Source organism: Hippopotamus amphibius, chromosome X, assembly GCF_030028045.1.
Source record: "Hippopotamus amphibius kiboko isolate mHipAmp2 chromosome X, mHipAmp2.hap2, whole genome shotgun sequence".
Taxonomy (NCBI): domain Eukaryota; kingdom Metazoa; phylum Chordata; class Mammalia; order Artiodactyla; family Hippopotamidae; genus Hippopotamus; species Hippopotamus amphibius.
Window position 1 is genome coordinate 21434696 of NC_080203.1, and position 20545 is coordinate 21455240.

The 20545-nt window shown below is 39.8% G+C and overlaps 1 pseudogene; it reads right to left on the reverse strand.

Moving 5' to 3' along the window:
* Positions 1-1368: 1368 nt before the first annotated feature.
* LOC130841892 (stress-70 protein, mitochondrial-like) lies at positions 1369-9418 on the reverse strand (annotated as a pseudogene).
* Between the last annotated feature and the right edge of the window lie 11127 nt (positions 9419-20545).

The window sequence follows — 20545 nt, forward strand, 5'->3', positions numbered from 1 at the left end:
AGATGAATCTTAAATGCATAGTTTCTAAGTAAAAAGAGCCAATCTGGAAAGTCTACATACTGTGTAATTCCAAGTATATGACATTTTGGAAAGGCAAAACTATAGATGTTTAAAAGATCAGTATTTGGCAGGGTTTCTGGCGGGGTAGGGAAAGATCATGGAGAGTATTGAATAGGTGAAGCATAGGGGGTTTATTAAGGTGGTAAAACTATTTTGTGTGATACTGTAATGGTGGATACATAATGCTGTGCATTTTTCAAAACCTATAAAACTTTATGACACAGAGTATATCTTAATGTATACAAATGAAAAAAATCACTTAGGAGTTCAGAGGATCACAGAAAAGAATACAGACTATGACAAAAGAATCAAAGTATTATCAATATATGAAACAACTTCACTGAAAGGAGTACGGGAAAAAGAGGCTGACATAAATAACTTGGAAATGAGTGGAGTCTGTAAGACTAAAGGCAAAAGGAAATATACATAAGCATTGTATTCTATTTAGTAAAGTTTTGTCTCATGGGAGTACAAGTTACCAATTTTGATGCTGTTTTACATGTATACCGGCATTCAACAATTAATTAAATGGATGGTGGCTAGTGCTAAACGGGTTTCTCACCACTGGAGTGGAAATTTACAGAAAAGCAAGTAAAAGAGACTAGATTGATCTATGTACTAATGAGTTAGAGTCAGAGACATTGGTATGCACTCATGTTTAGTTTAGTTAGAGATGGTTACATACAGAAATATTTATAGATATCTGTATATACACAGGTCAGTATGCATATATATATATTTGCTTTTTTTTTTCACGATGCTTTTCCTATTTATTTAAAAAAAATCCAGAATGCATCAAAAAGAACAATCATCAAGGATACAGGTGCCAGACATAAGCCAAAGGGTAGCTATGAACTATGCCTTCAGAAAGATTGAGAGACTTGTGTTTTAAATGCTGGACCTAACATAAATAGCTAGCTTAGTTTTCCATTGATCTAGCTTCCCCCAACCTACCTCCCACCATGGCACAGCTGGCTTGCCTTGTGAGGCCTCAATTGAAGAACTCCACATACACACAGGACAGTACAGCAGTCCTCAGGTAACTAGAAGGATCTCATCACCCTGTTGTCTCATTCCAGACCTGACTGTCTTCATTGTGTGAGATGGTTCCACCCTTTGAAAATAAGACTACTTCAACACAAAACGTTAAATCTTTAGAATGATCAATAAATCATCTTTCCCATTTTACATGCAGCTTAAAAAGAATGATAGGCTAGGGGCAGAATACTGCAAAGCTTGTACTGTTGGAATTGTCACTCATTAAATGATCATTAACTAATGGTCACTAAATTTACATAGTCAGGAAATTATATATTGAATACTGCAAAAACACAGAAGAAGACTGAAGTTTGCCCATTTCAGCTCAGGAAATCCCTCTATTCCCAAGCATCATAATATGTTGTCCTTTCGACTTCAAAGTTTACTGCTGTTACTGTTTCTCCTCCTTTTGATCTTCCTTTTGCTCCCCAGTGCCAGAACTTCCAGAGCCTTCTCGCTCAGATGCCATCTTTTCGTATGCCATTTCGAAGAGCTTCAATGATGCCTGCTGAAGGGAAGATGCTGCCTGCCTTTTGTTTTCTCCTGTTTCACTGTCTTTTCAAGCAAGGAGCTCCCTCATTTTGGAAATCTCTTCTTTAGCTTGTTTCATTCATCAGCAGGCAATTGGTCCTTGAATTCCTCCATCTTGGTTTCTGTGTCATGAATGACTCTTTCAGCCATATTAACTGCTTCAAGTCGTTCCTTCTTTCGCCGGTCTTCCTCAGCATACTTCTCTGCATTTTTAACCATATTTTCAATATCATATTTGCTTAACCCACCAGAAGACTGGATCACAATCTGCTGCTCACGTCCTGTACCCTTACCTTTGGCAGAAACATGTACGATCCCTTTGCCATCAATGTCAAATGTAACTTCAATCTGAGGGACTCCAGGAGGCGCTGGGGGAATTCCAATCAAAGTAAACTGTCCAAGAAGTTTGTTGTCTCCAGCCATCTCTCTCTCTCACCCTGATACACTTTAATCTCCACTTGAGTCTGTCCACCAGCAGCTGTAGAAAAATCCTGTCTCTTCTTGGTTTGAATAGTGGTGTTCCTGTTAATAAGCTTGGTGAACACACATCCCAGAGTCTCAATACCCAAAGAGAGGGGAGTGACATCCAGGAGCAACACATCTGTGACATCACCAGCCAACACACCTCCCTGAATGGCAGCTCCAATGGCCACTGCCTCATCAGGATTGACAGCTTTACTCGGGGCTCAGGCAAAGAGATCCTGCACAGTCTGCTGAACCTTGGGCATCCTAGTCATGCCACCAACCAGAATCACTTCTTTTATTATTTATTTTTTAAACTTTTTATCTTTTTATTATTTACAATAAACTGCATATATTTAGAGTGTACAATTTGGTATCCCAATCTCCCAATTCATTACCCCCCCCCCCAACCCTCCCTGCTTTCCGTACTTGGTGTCCATATGTTTGTTCTCTACATCTGGGTCTCTATTTCTGCCTTGCAAACCGGTTGATTTGTACCATTTTTCAGTAGTCCACATATATGTGTTAATATACAATATTTCTTTTTCTCTTTCTGACTCACTTCACTCTGTATGACAGTCTCTAGGTCCATCCATGTCTCTAAAAATGTCCCAGTTTCATTGCTTTTTATAGCTGAGTAATATTCCATTGTATGTATGTACCACATCTTCTTTATCCATTCATCTGTCAATGGACATTTAGGTTGCTTCCATGTCCTGCCTGTTGTAAATAGTGCTGCAATGAACATTGGAGTGCATGTGTCTTTTTGAATTATGGTGTTCTCTGGGTATATGCCCATCAGTGGGATTGCTGGGTCATATGGTAGTTCTGTTTTTAGTTCTGCAAGGAACCTCCATCCTGTTCTCCACAGTGGCTATATCAATTTACATTCCCACCAGCAATGCAAGAGCATTCCTTATCTTCATACCCTCTCCAGCATTTACCATTTGTAGATTTTCTGATGATGCCCATTCTAACTGGTGTGAGGTAATACCTCATTGTAGTTTTGATTTGCATTTCTCTAATAATTAGTGATGTAGAGCAGCTTTTTTTGTGCCTCTTGGCCATCTGTATGTCTTCTTTGGAGAAATGCCTGTTTAGGTCTTCTGCCCATTTTTTGATTGGGTTGTTATTTTTTTGATATTGAGCTGAATGAACTTTTATATATTTTGGAGATTAATCCTTTGTCTGTTGATTCATTTGCAAATACATTCTCCCATTCTGAGGGTTGTCTTTTCGTCTTGCTTATAGTTTCCTTTGTTGTGCAGAAACTTTGAAGTTTCATTAGGTCCCACTTATTTATTTTTGTTTTTATTTCCATTATTCTAGGGGGTGGATCAAAAAAGATCTTGCTGTTATTTACGTTGAAGAGTGTTCTTCCTATGTTTTCCTCTAGGAGTTTTATAGTGTCTGGCCTTACATATAGGTCTTTTATCCATTTTGGGTTTATTTTTGTGTATGGTGTTAGGAAGTGTTCTAATTTCATTCTTTTCCATGTAGCTGTCCAGTTTTCCCAGCACCACTTATTGAAGAGGCTGCCTTTTTTCCAATTGTATATCCTTGCCTCCTTTGTCATAGATTAGTTGACCATAGTTTATCTCTGGGCTTTCTATCCTGTTCCATTGATCTATATTTCTCTTTTTGTGCCTGTACCATACTGTCTTGATCAGTGTAGCCTTGTAGTATAGGCTGAAGTCAGGAAGCCTGATTCCACCAACTCCGTCTTTCCTTCTCAAGATTGCTTTGGCTATTTGGGGTCTTTTGCATTTCCATACAAACCGTAAGATTTCATGTTCTAGTTCTGTGAAAAATGCCATTGGTAATTTAACAGGTATTGCATTGAATCTGTAAGTTTCTTTGGGTAGGATAGTCATTTTCACAATGTTGATTCTTCCAATCCAAGAACATGATATGTCTCTCCATCTGTTTGTATTGTCTTTGATTTCTTTCTTCAGTGTCTTATAGTTTTCTGCATAGAGGTCTTTTGCCTCCTTAGGCAGGTTTATTCCTAGGTATTTTATTCTTTGTGTTGCAATGGTAAATGGGAGAGTTTCCTTAATTTCTCTTTCTGCTTTTTCATTGTTAGTGTACAGGAATGCAAGAGATTTCTGTGCATTCATTTTGTATCCTGCTACTTTACTAAATTCATTGATTGGTGCTAGCAGTGTTCTAGTAGAATCTTTAGGGTTTTCTATGTATAATACCATGGCATCTTCAAAGAGTGACAGTTTTACTTCTTTTCCAATTTGGATTCCTTTGATTTCTTTTTCTTCTCTGAGTGCTGTGGGTGGCAAGGACTTCCAAAACCATGTTGAATACTAGTGGCGAGAGTGGACATCCTTGTCTTGTTCCTGATGTTAGAGGGAATGCTTCCAGTTTTCCACCATTGAGAATGATGTTTGCTGTGGGTTTGTCATATATGGCCTTTATTATGTTGAGGTAGGTTCCCTCTATGCCCACCTTCTTGAGAGTTTTTATCATAAATGGGTGTTGAAATTTGTCAAAAGCTTTTTCTGCATCTATTGAGATGATCATGTGGTTTTTATCCTTCAATTTGTTAATATGGTGTGTCACATTGATTGATTTGCATATATTGAAGAATCCTTGCATTCCAGGGATAAACCCCACTTGATTATGCTGTATGACCCTTTGAATGTATTGTTGGATTCTGTTGGCTAGTATTTTGTTGAGGATTTTTGCATCTAAATTCATCAGTGATGTTGGTGTGTAGTTTTCTTTTTTTTTTTTTTTAGTATCTTTGTCTGGTTTTGGTATCAGGGTGATGGTGGCTTCATAAAATGATTTTGGGAGTGTTGCTTCCTCTGCAATGTTTTGGAAGAGTTTGAGAAGGATGGGTGTTAGCTCTTCTCTAAATGTTTGATAAAATTCACCTGTGAATCCACCTGGCCCTGGGGTTTTGTTTGTTGGGAGATTTTTAATCACAGTCTCAATTTCTGTACTTATGATTGGTCTGTTCATATTTTCTATGTCTTCCTCATTCAGTCTTGGAAGGTTATACCTTTCTAAGAATCTGCCCATCTCATCCAGGTCGTCCATTTTATTGACACATAGTTGCTTGTAATAGTCTCTTATGGTGCTTTTCATTTCTGTGGTATCTGTTGTAACTTCTCCTGTTTCTTTTCTAATTTTATAGATTTGAGGCCTCTCCCTCTTTTTCTTGATGAGTCTTGCTAGAGGTTTATCAATTTTATTTATCTTCTCAAAGAACTAGCTTTTAGTTTTATTGATTTTTACTATTGTTTTCTTTGTTTCTATTTCATTTATTTCTGCTCTGATCTTTATGATCTCTCTCCCTCTACTAACTTTGGATTTTGTTTGCTGTTCTTTCTCTAGTTTCTTTAGGTGTAAGGTTAGATTGTTTATTTGGGATTTTTCCTGTTACTTGAGGTAGGATTGTATTGCTATAAACTTCCCTCTTAGAACTGCCTTTGCTGCATCCCATAGGTTTTGGATCTTTGTGTTTTCATTGTCATTTGTCTCTAGGTACTTTTTGATTTCCTCTTTGATTTCTTTAGTGATCTCTTGGTTATTTAGTAGCATATTGTTTAGCCTCCATGTGTTTGTGTTTTTTACAGTTTTTTTCCTGTAAGCAATTTCTAATCCCATAGCGTTGTGGTCAGAAAAGATGCTTGATATGATTTCAATTTTCTTGAATTTACCAAGGCTTGATTTATGACCCAAAATGTGATCTATCCTAGAGAATGTTCCATGTGCACTTGAGAAGAATGTGTAATCCGCTGTTTTTGGATGTAATGTCCTATAGATATCTATTAAATCTAGGTGGCTTATTGTGTCATTTAAAACTTGTGTTTCCTTATTAATTTTCTGTGTGGAAGATCTGTCCATTGGTGTAAGTGGGGTGTTAAATTCCTCCACTATTATTGTGTTACTGTTAATTTCCTCTTTCATAGTTGTTAGCATTTGCCTTATGTATTGAGGTGCTCCTATATTGGCTGCATATATATTTATAATTGTTATATCCTCTTCTTGGATGGATCCCTTGATCTTTATGTACTGTCCTTTCTTGTCTCTTGTAACACTTTTTATTTTAAAGTCGATTTTATCTGATATGAGTATCACTACTCTAGCTTTCTTTTGATTTGCATTTGCATGGAATATCTTTTTCCATCCCCTCACTTTCAGTCTGTATGTGTCCCTAGGTCTGAAGTGGGTCTCTGGTAGACAGCATATATATAGGTCTTGTTTTTGTATCCATTCAGCCAGTCTGTGTCTTTTGGTTGGTGCATTTAGTCCATTTACATTCAAGGCAATTATCGACATGCATGTTCCTATTACCATTTTCTTAACTGTTTTGGCTGTGTTTTTGCATGTCTTTTCCCTCTCCTGTGTTTCATGCCTAGAGAAGTTCCTTTAGCCTTTGTTGTAGGGCTGGTTTGGTGGTGCTGAATTCTCTTAGCTGTTGCTTGTCTGTAAAGCTTTTGATTTCTCCATCAAATCTGAATGAGATTCTTGCTGGGTTGAGTATTCCTGGTTGTAGGATCTTCCCTTTCATCAGTTTAAATATATCATGCCACTCCCTTCTGGCTTGCAGAGTTTCTGCTGAGAAATCAGCTGTTAACCTGATGGGAGTTCCCTTGTATGTTATTTGTCATTTTTCCCTTGTTGCTTTTAATAACTTTTCTCTGTCTTTAATTTTTGTCAGTTTGTCTACTATATGTCTTGGCATGTTTCTCCTTGGGTTTATCCTGCCTCGGACCCTCTGTGCTTCCTGGACTTGGGTCGCTATTTCCTTTCCCATGTTAGGGAAGTTTTCAGCTGTAATCTCTTCCAATATTTTCTTGGGTCCTTTCTCTCTCTCTTCTCCTTCTGGCACCCCTATAATGTGAATGTTGGTGCATTTAACGTTGTCCCAGAGGTCTCTTAGGCTGTCTTCAGTTCTTTTCATTCTTTTTCTTTATTCTTTTCCACATCCGTGAGTATCACCATTCTGTCTTCCAGGTCACTTATTCACCCTTCTGCCTCAGATAATCTGCTCTTGGTTCCTTCTAGTGTATTTTTCATTTCAGTTATTGTGTTGCATATCTCTGTTTGTTTGTGCTTTAATTCTTCTAGGTCTTTGGTAATCTTTTCTTGCAAGTATTCGATCTTTGCATCCAGTGTTTTTTCAAAGTCCTGGATCATGTTCACCATCATTATTCTGAATTCTTTTTCTGTAAGGGTGCCTATCTCCTCTTCATTTAGTTGCTTTCCTGGGGTTTTATCTTGTCCCTTCATCTGGTACAAAGTCTCCTGCCTTTTCATTTTCTCTATCTGTGGCAGTGGTTTTCAGTTCCACAGAACAAAATACTGCTGATACTGCTTGATCCTGCTGTCTGCCCTCTTGTGGAGGAAGCTATCTAGGAGGCTCATGTGTACTTCCTGATGGGAGGGACTGATGGTGGGTGGACTGGGTTGGTGGAGCTCAGTGAAAATTTAATCTTCTTGTCTGCCAATGGATGGGGCTTTGTTCCCACCCTGGTGGCCGTTTGGCCTGAGGCTACCCAGCACTGGAGCTTACAGGCTCTTTGGTGGGGCTGATGGTGGACTCTGGGAGGGCTCATGCCAATGAGCACTTCCCAGAACCCCTGACACCAGTTTCCCTGTCTCCTTCGTGAGCCACAGCTGCCCCCAACTCTGCAGGCAACCCTACAACACCAGCAGGTAGGCCTGGTTCAGTCTCCTATGGGGTCACTGCTCCTTCCCCCTGGGTCCTGGTGAGCACACTATTTTTTGTGTGCCCTCCAAGAGAGGAGTCTCTGTTTCCTCCAGTCCTGTGGAGGTCCTACAATCAAATCCTGCTGGCTTTCAAAATCTGATTCTCTGGGGATTCCTCCTCTCGTTGCTGGACCCCCAAGTTGGGAAGCCTGACGTGGGGCTCAGAACCCTCACTTTAGTGGGTGGACTTCTGTGGTATAACTGTTCTCCAGTTTATGAGTCACCCAACCAGCATTTATGGGATTTGATTTTAACGCGATTGTGCCCCTCCTACCATCTCATTGTGGCTTCTCCTTTGTCTCTGGATGTGGGGTGTCTTTTTTGGTGAGTTCCAGTGTGTTTCTGTTGATGATTGTTCAGCAGTTACTTGTACCTCTGGTGCTCTTGCAAGAGGGAGTGAACACCCGTCCTCCTACTCCGCCATCTTAATTCTTCCCAGAATCACTTCTTCTGTGTCACTCTTGCTGACTTCTGCATCTTGCATGGCTTTCTGGCATGGAGCAATGGTCCTTCTGATTAGATCAGTGACAATCCCCTCAAACTGAGCCAGGGTCAGCTTCATATTCAAATGTTTGTGTCCAGAAGCATCCATTGTAATGTATGGCAAGTTGATGTCTGTCTGCACAGATGAAGACAGTTCACACTTGGCCTTCTCAGCAGCTTTCCAAATGCATTGAAGCACCAGGTTGTGTTTGGTCAAATCAACCCGCATCTCTCTTTTGAACTCCTTCACAATGTGAGGCAACAAGTCCTGGTCAAAGTCTTCACCACCCAAGAAAGTGTCTCCATTGGTGAATTTCACCTCAAATACTCCTTTCTGAATTTCCAGTATGGAAATATCAAAAGTTCCACCACCTAAATCATATACAGCAATGATTTCGTCTTCTGATTTGTCTAGACCATAGGCCAGAGAAGCTGCTGTGGGTTCATTAATTACCTGAAGCACATTTATTCCAGATATCTGGCCAGCATCCTTAGTGGCCTGTCTCTGAGAGTCATTGAAATAAGCTGGGACTGTGATCACAGCATTTTTTGCTCTATGCCCCAAGTAATTCTCTGCAGTCTCTTTCATCTTCATCAACACAAATGCTCCAATCTGACTTGGGGAATAGAGTTTTCCATGAGCTTCAACCCAGGCATCACCATTAGAAGCACGGACAATTTTAAAAGGAACATTTTTAATGTCTTTCTGAACTTCTGGGTCATTGTATCTGTGGCCAATGAGTCGCTTGGTAGCATAGAATGTGTTGTTTGGGTTGGTGACAGCCTGTTGCTTGGCCAGCATGCCAACAAGTCGCTCACCATCTGCTGTAAAGGCTACAACTGAAGAGGTGGTTCTGGCACCTTCAGCATTCTCTAGCACCTTTGCTTGTTTACCTTCCATAACTGCCACACAGGAGTTTGTAGTACCCAAATCAGTACCAACAACTGCTCCCTTGATTGCTTCTGATGCATAGTCTGGCCTTGAAACAATCCTAAAAGCCTCATGACTAAGGCCAGCCTAGCCATCCTGGTGGCACGCGACTGTGGGGCCCCAGGAGGCTGCGGCACCGACAAGACAGGCTACTGCGGTTCTGCTGGCGCTTATCATGGCTGCTAAATGGTGAAAGTACGAGGCAGCAAACAGGCACTCGGACAGCCGAGGGTTGCGCGGTGCAGTGGTGCTAGCGCTTCTCTATTTGCTTTCTCTTTTAGGTGAGAGGGCGTGGAAGGAATGACACTCCAGTAGCAACAAGCACACCTACCACCCAGACATTGGTTTCTAATACTGTTCTACAATAAAAGGAATCAGGGCTCCTTGGAGCAACTTACAGATTCTAGGACTGGAGCAGGACTTTACAAAATGAGCCTGAAGCATCTTCTAGTGCCAGGAAGCAGGAAAGTATGAAAAAAAAAATCCCTAAAATGATGGAGGTATGTCAAAGGGACAAAGAAGTTGACTAAAAGAGCTCTCAATGGCCAAAACTGGAATAATTTAACAGCAAAATAAAATAGTGTTGGATTATAACCCACAATTTGAAATAAATATCCATGAAATAAATATCTTGTGAATAAATGATTGACTAAATCATTATATGCGGGAGAGATGATAGGTCATCTGTGCAGAAGAATTCTAAGTAATTTCATTAGATACTTTACCCTCAGGATATTCCTCACTCCTTAAGCATGGGGTACACATAGTGACTGCCTTCCAAAGATTATATTAGGAAAAGGTGGGAGTGAGAGGACTAACTCTGCAGTAGGGAAACCAGACAAGTGCTACCCCAGCCAGGTAATCAAGATTAACATCTACAGTGATAAGTCATGATGATACCACGCTCACTTAATGTGATGTGACTTGAATGGCACTTTACCTCTATGGTCTTCTTCCCAAAAGTCTATAAACCCAGTCTAATCCTGAGAAAAACTTCAGGAAATCTCAATTCAGGGATATTCTACAACATACCTGACATGTACTCCTCCAAACAGCCAAGAGCATCAAAAACAAAAGGAAAGTCTGAGAAAACATCACAGCCAATAGGAGCTTAAAGAGACAAGATGGCTATATGTAATGTGGTATCTTGGCTGGGATATTGTGGGACAGAAAAAGGACACTAGGTTAAAACTGGTAAATTTGAATAAAATATGGACTTTAATAATGTATCAATATTGCTTCTTTAACAAATACACACTACTAATGTAAGATGTTAAAAATAAGGGAAGAATGGTACGGGATATTTGGGAATTCTGTACTATCCCTGCAAATTTTTGGTAAATTTAAAAGTGTCCTAAAATTTTTAAAAATGTATTTTTAAAAAATTTGGTAGAATTTACCCATGAAACAATTTGGGCCTGGTGGTTTTGGAGAAGAATTTTTCTTTGACAGTTTCCTCAGTTTCTTATATGGTAATTTGGTTATATTTTCTATCTATGTGTACTGGGAGTGAGTTTTGGTAATTTTTATTGTTGTAGAAAATAAAATTTAAAAGTCCAGGTTTTCAAATTCGTTTGTGTGAAGCACAACAGGATTTTGAGGAATACAATTAGGGTTAGCCTGGTAAGCTCCCAACTCCTGGACCTTTTAGAGCTCCTCCAGTGCAGGCAACTAAATTCTCCAACTGCAAACTCTCTTTCACTCTTTTCTGAACTGTTGCTACTTCTAGCAGAAACCCTAGCAGCAATTTAAGCTCTTCCATTCCACGCTTGCTTTACTCTCCAGTCTCCCTTGTTATAAGTCAGACTTATAACCTGGTGGCCCAAGTTCCTATGTGGACCCTCTATTAGTTAATACTGCCACCTTCCCTAGCAATGCATCAGTACCTAGAACTGGGCTGGCTTTTTCTGTCCCCTGTTGGATTCCTTTGCCTAGACTCCTGCAGAGCTAGAGCTCCATACAAACACCTACACTCTCAATGCTAACTGATTTTATTATCCAGAGCCACTTGCTATCCTACTCTGGTTTCAACCTGTTTCCTAGACCTCCACTAAGCCACCTGTTTCATTTGCTACCAGGGGACCATTCTTTGGAGCCTTCCACTTGTTAAGTGGTGCCTCCTGGAGTTATGCAACATGGCAGTCACCATCCCTTTTCTTCCCCCAGGGAATCCCTTCTGGCTCTCAGGAGTTTTCACTTCAATCCTGATAAATGAATCATTATTTTGTACCAGTTTAAGTCAAGGTCCTGCCTGATGACTTTTGCAAGGTAAAAGGGGAAATTATTTCCATCTACAAATTTTTCTCCTTTCTGTTCCCCAGTTTAATGTGAATTTATGATTCCAGGGATCTGTGTTAGACAGGTGTTTCTCAGGCTTTGCATGCACAAATTTCCCTTTCAACAGAAAATGCCCTATAACAACTAGCAACAGAGAAGAGCAATTTAAGAAAATGCTGCTAAAACACAGAGGCTAAAGTAGATTGACTTCAGTTTCCGAGCTGCCCTCTGCAGCTGACCACCAATATATCTGCCTGTCCAGGGATGTTTGAAGGGATTTAGCATTTTGTTCAGGCTTTTGTAGCAAGGATTCTGAGATCATTGCCTTAATAGAAGACACATACCCAGGGGAATGACTACAAACTGCTTTAGCAAAAGAATTTCTTTTTTTTTTTTTTTTTGTCTTTTTTTAATTTATTTTTTATTTTTTTATTTTTTGGGGGGTACACCAAGTTCAATCATCTGTTTTTATACACATATCCCCGTATTCCCTCCCTTCCTTGACTCCCCCCTCCTCTAGTCCTCCCCACCCTCCCCGCCCCAGTCCTCTAAGGCATCTTCCATCCTCGAGTTGGACTCCCTTTGTTGTACAACAACTTCCCACTGACTATCTTTAGCAAAAGAATTTCTAAAAACTGTTTTTTTTTCTGTAAGAGACAGCATCACTTTCAAAGCAAAATACTTTTTAAGCAGATACCTTTAAAAATCTTTGAAAATGTTTTAAACAGTTCTTGTTTAAATGTTACCAATTCCCCCTGGTGGGTTCAGGCTATACCATGGGAAAATTTGAGATCAATGGAATGAAGGAGATCTTTTTGGCTACTAGGGTTATTAATGGAAGTGATGGAGGTTGCAATAACTGCCTGGTAAGATGGTAGACTCTGTGTTTTATGAATAGTGGGAAGGGGTAGTCAGGCAGGTGTCAGATGAAATGTGTTGTGTCCCATGAAGGGGATTTCTGCTCCAGGCAACCATTTACTGACTGGTTTCTGGAATCTTTAAAAAGCCTACAGGACTTCCTAGGTGGCGCAGTGGTAAAGAATCCGCCTGCCAATGCAGGGTACATGGGTTTGAGCCCTGCCCTGGGAAGATTCCACATGCCGCGGAGCAACTAAGCCCATGCGCCACAACTATTGAACCTGTGCTCTGGAGCCCATGAGCCACAACTACTGAGCCCATGTGCTGCAACTATTGAAGCCCACATGCCTAGGGCCTGTGCTCCACAACAAGAGAAGCCACTACAATGAGGAGCCTGTGCACCACAATGAAGAGTAGCCCCCACTCTCAGCAACTAGAGAAAGCCCGTGTGCAGCAACGAAGACCCAACACAGACAATGAATAAATAAAATAAATAAATAAATTTAAAAAAAAGCCTACAATCCTTGATTTTATATTACCGGAATTCAAAAAGAGTAGAAGATCAGTGAAAGCTGATAAAAACTGGGGAAAATTCTTAGGGGGAAATTTTCTGGAAGTGCTGGGGCAAAATCCTGTCCTGGGTCTTGTCTGTTTGCTAATCTGCTGAATCAGAACAAAATGGAGAGATTTTGGTAAGATTTAAGAACCTTGTTCCTCCACACTCTATCCTCTGTAACCTAAGAGGAACCTGGAAGACCCACATTAAAATCAGTGTATTCACTAGAAGCTTGGGTTTTATAGACTGACCAAATACCTGGGACACAGCAGGAGGGCCACAGGTGCTCACTGGCTATTCCAGAGATGAATTGGAAGTGGAATCTTGGCATAAGCAGGAAGCTGTGGCCCTAAGGAGAATGAGGTGGAGGTGGGGCCTACTGGGTGTGTAAACATCTACGCTTCCAGTGGAGCTATATCTACTTATGGGAGAGGAAAATGTTTGTGAAGTCTGGAGAATATTTTCAGGGTCTAGGTCCCCAGATATGGGTGCAGCAGCCCAAAGCCTACACTTGCAGACCAGTGAGCTTGGTGAACTCTGTCCACAGAATGAGGTCTGAAACTCACCTCTATTTGAAATACAGAAAGCCTGATCCACCCGTTATTTCCACATCTCTGGCATTAAAGTGTGTGGTTTTCTACTAATTCCTAGTGCAGAATAGCTCTGGTTGGGGACTGTCAGACCTGTACCTTGGCCCACCATGCTTTAGATGCTCAGAGTGGAAGGTGTTTAACCCAGCATGCAATTGGCTGAGTGTGGAGTTAAGAAAATCTGTGTCACTCCGGTGAACTTGGACAATTACCTTATCAAATTTACTTCATTTGAAGGAGGGGTAACATGTTGCTGCTGGATTTCATTGTGTCTTCTTGTCCTTCTGTTCAGAATCCTCTCTGGAATTTTTTTTTTCTCTCACCTCGTGGCTCTCTCTCATTCAGCAGAGCTCTTGTACAGATCTTTCAATAGCATGAGTCAGTAGGGAAAGAGTTAATCTCACCTCTTTGGTATCTAAATATTATTTTATATGCTCCTTGGAAGCATGGTGCTCTCACCTCCTGCTGTTAATCCAAAGTTTTATTATTGTCTCACTTAGCCAATATGCAAAGCACTCACTCTTCCTTCCCCAGACATGCGTCACCGTCCCTAGCCCTGGGCCTCTCGTGAAGCCAGTGCTCAGCTGTTGAATAATTTCATGACTTCAGTGCTGCAGTGGCCGCCTGTAAAGGCCACGTTTTCCTTTTCTGAGAAAAACAAACTGCAATTTAGGTATACTATCACTAGGTGGAACTAGTCTGTTAGAGCAACTTGAGGCCAAGTCCAAAAATTTGAGCTCTGGGTATGGTGTTCAGATGTTTTCTAGAATTATAAATCTCTTTATTAAAACAGTTGAACTCCAATTTAGACAGCAGAGTAGATAATTCTCTTAAATGCAATAGATGCCCCAGGTAGAGTCTGTTTCCTTTTCTTATTGATCTCTTGCTTTCCCTTCATCAGCTTAACTGGAATCAGAACTCAGAGTCAAAAGTTTCTTCCAACAGGTACTTTTTATTCAGACTTGGAGCTGCTTTTACATCAAAGCCTCGCACCCCCAGATGCTTATCCCTCAATGGTTAGCAAAAATCCAACTGTTGATTTCAGCCATAGGCTGTCTATTCACCTTACCTCCATTGTTTGAGCTAATTACAGGGAACAAACTCTTTGCCCACTAAGGAAGAGAAATAAGCTTCACAGAGGTGTGATGGTGCTGAAAGTGGACAAGCTACCCCCTCCCTTAGTCTCTTCCTGAAATATCAGAAAAGATACTTTCTTACTTGACACCTTCTAGCTTCCCTCCACCCATCAGCTCTCTGAACCGGCTGGGAGCTGCTGGCTTAATTTCCACAATAGCTGCAGTTAATTAGTATCCCAGGGTAACTGATTTCCCTTAGCAACAGAGGTAACAATGGTTTCAGTTCACAAATTACCTTAGCTACTGTTTCCTTTCAGTAATAAAAACATATTCAACAATACTCAAACACAGGTTTTAAACAGGAAATTAATCTGATGTCCGCTCATCAACAAATATTTATTAAGCTCCTTCTGTATGCAAATCACAGAACTGGCCACTGGGTATAGAGAACTGAATCAGCTGGTCCTTTCTCTTGGGGAACTCGAAAAGGAATTGGAAAGAAAAGATACGAACTAAAATAAGTCTACTGCAAGATGGTATTAAATGTATGGCTTGGTTTGAAGACCAGTAGGGTGTCTGAGGAAGGTGAATGTCTTTGGGCCTGGGGGAGGTGGGTCTTGAACTTGAAAGCCCAACTATGGATCCCGACAGATTTTAACTCAAACCCTAAATTTGCCACTAGCTATGGGATCTCAAGCAAGTTACTTAAACATTCTGAGCTACAGTTTCCTTTCCTGTAAATGGGGAAGACTAAAGCTCACCTCAAAAGGCTTATGTAAGGATTAGAAATTACATAGATAAAACACCCAGTACATTGCCTGATCAATCCTCCCTTTTTTCATCATTGATAACTCAGGCTTCATAAGCTTAGCTAGGTGAAGAGGAAAGGGACAAAAATTAATTTTGGAAAAAAGTGCATTAAAATGCTAAGGGCAAAAAAAATAAAAAAAGAAAAACAAACAAACAAAAATGCGAAGGGCAACTGGGACAAGGTTGGGAAGGGAAAGCAAAGGAAATTACTTAGCTTACAATGAGAGACTGGGAGTAGGGGGAGATTACATTGGAAAGGTAGCTGAGATTTTGTCACCAGGAATCTTGGTTTAAATATCAAAGCTGGAAGAGAAGTTGAGGAATAATCTGATGGTTCAAGCTCTTCATTAGATTGATGACATGACTTTCCTTTCATTGATCCTAAGGCAGGTGACTCTTCACTGTGAATCAGAGATTTATTTTCAAATTAAATTAAAAAGTTAATGGTTTTACTCTTCCAAAATATAGGAGAAGGAGAAACACTCCCAAACTCATTCCACGAGGCCACCATCACCCGGATACCAAACCAGACAAAGATGTCACAAAATAGGACACTACAGGGCAATATCACTAGTGAATATAGATGCAAACATCCTCAACAAAATACAAGCAAACAGAATCCAACAGCACATTAAAAAGATCATACACCATGATCAAGTGGGGTTTATCCCTGGGATGCAAGGATTCTTCAATATACAGAAATTAATCAATGTGATACATCATATTAACAAGTAGAAGGATAAAAAACATATGGTAATCTCAGAAAAACTTTCGGCAAAATTCAACACCCATTTATGATAAAAACTCTCCAGAAAGTGGGCATAGAAGGAAATTACCTGAACATAATAAAAGTCATATATGAAAAAACAACAGCCAATGTCATTCTCAATGGTGAAAAACTGAAAGCATTCCCTCTAAGAACAGGAACAAGACAAGGGTGCCCACTATCATCATTATTATTCAACACAGTTTTGGAAGGGTTAGCCAGAACGATCAGAGAAGAAAAAGAAATAAAAGGAATCCAAATTGGAAAAGAAGAAGTAAAATTGTCACTCTTTGCAGATGGCACGATATTATACATAGAAAACCCTAAAGACTCTACCAGAAAACTGCTAGCATGAATCGATGAATTTAGTAAAGTAGCAGGATACAAAATGAATGCGCAGAAATCTTTTGCATTCCTATACACTAACAGTGAAAGATCAGAAAGAAATTAAGGAAACACTCCCATTTACCACTGCAACAAAAAGAATAAAATATCTAGGAATAAATCTGCCTAAAAGGCAAAAGACCTGTATGCAGAAAGCTATAAGACACTGATGAAAGAAATGAAAGATGATACAAACGGTTGGGGGGACATGCCATATTCTTGGATTGGAAGAGTCAATATTGTGAAAATGACTATACTACCCAAAGCAATTTACAGATTCAACACAATCCCTATCAAATTACCAATGGCATTTTTTTCACAGAACTAGAACAAGAAATTGTAATATTTGTGTGGAAACTCAAAAGACCCTGAATAGCCAAAGCAATCTTGAGAAGGAAAGACAGAGTTGGAGGAATCAGGCTCCCAGGCCTCAAACTATACTACAAGGTTACAGTGATCCAGACAGTATGGTACTGGCACAAAAATACAAAGAAAGATCAATGGAAGAGAATAGAGAGCCCAGAGATAGACCCACGCACATTGGGTAGCTTATCCTTGACAAAGGAGGCAAGAGTATACAATGGAAAAAAGACAGGCTCCTCAATAAGTGGTGCTGGGAAAATTGGACAGCTACATGTCAAAGAATGAAATTAGAACACCTCCTAACATCATACACAACAATAAACTCAAAATGGATTAAAGACCTACATGTAAGGCCAGACATTATGAAACTCTTAGAGGAAAACATAGGCAGAACACTCTATGGCATACATCAAAGAAAGATCCTTTTGGACCCACCTCCTAGAATAATGGAAATAAAAACAAAAATAAACAAATGGGACCTAATGAAACTTGGAAGCTTTTGCACAGTGAAAGAAACCATAAGCAAGACAAGAAGGCAACCCTCAGAATGGGAGAAAATACTTGCCAATGAAGCAACAGACAAAGGATTAATCTCCAAAACATACAAGCAGCTCATGCAGCTTCATACCAAAAAAGCAAATAACCCAGTCCAAAAATGGGCAGAAAACCTAAATAGACAGTTCTCCAATGGAGATATCCAGATGGCTAACAAACACATGAAAAGATGCTCCACATCACTAATTATAAGAGAAATGCAAGTCAAAGCCACAATGAGGTCTCACTTCACACTGGTTAGAATGGCCATCACCAAAAAATGTAGAAGCAATATGCTGGGGAGGGTGTGGAGAAAAGGGAACCCTCCTGCACTGTTGATAGGAATGTAAATTGGTATAGCCACTATGGAAAACAGTATGGAGGTTCCTCAAAAAACTAAAAATAGAATTACCATATTACCCAGCAATCCCACTGCTGGGCATATAGCCAGAGAAAACCTTAATCCAAATAGAAACATGTACCACAATGTTCACTGCAGCACTATTTACAATAGCCAGGACATGGAAGCAACCTAAATGCCCATCAACAGATGAATGGATAAAGAAGATGTGGTACATATATACAATGGAATATGACTCAGCCAAAGAAAGGAATGAAATTGAGTTATTTGTAGTGAGGTGGATGGACCTAGAGTCTGCCATGCAGAGCGATGTAAGCCAGAAAGAAAAAAACAAATACTGTATGCCAGCTCATATATATGGAATCTTAAAAAATGGTACTGATGAACCCAGTGACGTGGCAAGAATAAAGATGCAGATGTAGAGAACGGATTTGGGGACACAGGGTTGGGAGGGGTGAAGGGGAAGCTTGGATGTAGTGAGACCGTAGCATTGACATATATAGACTACCATATGTAAAATAAATAGATAGTGAGAAGCTGCTGCATAACACAGGGAGATCAACTCGATGATGAGTGATGACAGAGGGGTGGGATAGAGAGGGTTGGAGGGAGTCACGGGAGGGAGGGAATATGGGGATATATGTATAAATACAGCTGATTCACTTTGGTGTACAGCAAAAACTGGCACAACATTGTAAAGCAATTATATTCCATTAAAGAGCTTAAAAAAAGTTAATAGTTTTAAACTTCCATAATGTTCCCTCTTAGCAGAGCTTTAGTATACATCTAGCTATTGATGTGATGATAAATATACCCTTAAAAGTGATACCACAAAAAAAGAGACTCCTTAACCTGTTCTGAGTCATGAGCTGACTGGAGAAAAGGGATGAAGAAGAGGTGATGAAGGAACAGTTTGCTGCTCCTGAAGTATCCTAAGAAATCCCAAGTTTTAATGCTACCCAAGGCTTCTTCACACTCTAAATCAAGAAGAATATCTGGTTGCTTTTGATTATCAAATTATCATTGCTATCACTCTGAATGATGACAAATAATATCTGCAGTTGTATTTACATAACCTTCTTGCCTTTTCAAAGAACACTCAAATCTGTTCTCTCATTTTCTTCTCACACCACACTTGGAGGTAGTTAAACCATCCCCACCCACATCCCATACACATACCACCTCAGTTCTACAGATGAAGAATCTAAGGCCCAGCAAGTTGAAATTACTTGCTCCAGAACATAGGGAATTAAGGACTAGAACCCAGGTCTTCTAACTTCCTCACTAGGGCTGTGACTGTAATTGGGAGTAGAGCCTATGTTGGAGAAAGTGACAAGGGATAATCTATGGGATTATCATTCAAAATCCTGTCTCTGGGAAGCCTTGTTCTTCATCAGCCTTCCCTGGGTGCCTCTTGAATATCACACATTCTCACCAGCAACCTTCCTACCCCTACAGATCAACACTCATCCAAAAATCCTGGGGCCAGCCACAGAGCTTGGGCTCCTTTCCCACATCTAACCACTCCACAGCATATAACAAATATTTGACAAGTTTCCAATGAGAAAAAAAATAGCAGAAACCAAATGCCCTCCATCTGTGACTTGATGTGGCCAAGCATAGGCTTATTTCAAATGGTAAGAAAGTCATTGGACTCATTCCGCCCCCATCCCAAGTCTAGCTGGTGTTTTTTCCCCTTAGTTAAGTTAAGTGGATCTTATTAAGATCTTATTTTTTATAAAACAAAGGCAAACATTATTAAATTTACGGAAGGAACTCCATTGATATGTGTTGTTGTATATTTTGCGGGTTTTGTATGTTTGTTTCATACTGAGCATTCTAAAATTAGATCCTTATATTTATCTGGTTTTCCCCATATTTATGAGAATAGAAAACTCATCAGCCTTTATAGAGAAATCAAATGTCAAACAAAATTCCACTTTCTAGAAAAGCATCAATGGAAATGTTTTTCCAAATATATATAATGTTTAATATCCAGGTATATACAAATAAATGGACATTTATCAAATACCTGTAAAGTGCCATGTCTGTTCACTGTGCACAGTACACTTTGTGCATCTCATTTCATTCTTTTTAAAAATTAATTAATTAATTAATTAATTTTGGCTGCACCAGGTCTTAGTTGTATCACATGGACTCTTCATTGTGGCATGTGGAATCTTTAGTTGCAGCATGTGAGCTCTTAGTTGTGGCATGTGGACTTCTTAGTTGCAGGATGTGAACTCTTAGTTGTGGCATGCATGGGGGATCTAGTTCCCCGACCAGGGATCGAACCCAGGCCCCCTGCACTGGCAGTGCAGATTCTTACCCATTGGACCACCAGGGAAGTCCTTCTAATTTCATTCTTAATCGCTATGATACAGGGATTACTATGCCCACTTTATGGATGAGGAAACTTGTGGATCAAAGATGTTAAGCCATTTATATTTATATATTTTACAGCACAGAGCTACCAAAAGGCAGATCTGTGACTTTAATCCAGGTCTTCTAACTCCAGACCCAATGCTTTTCTTAACATACCACAGGAGCAAGTACAGGAGCTTGTTCCAAAAGTAAAGTTAATTTTTAGTAAAGAACTAGGTAAGCAGATATTCATGAATTACAGACATTCCAAATTTCAGATCCAGCTCACTTGGGCACTCAAAAAATAAAAGACTTAATCACAAAGAATTCCACTTAAACTTATTATCTAAAGTTATTAATAAGAA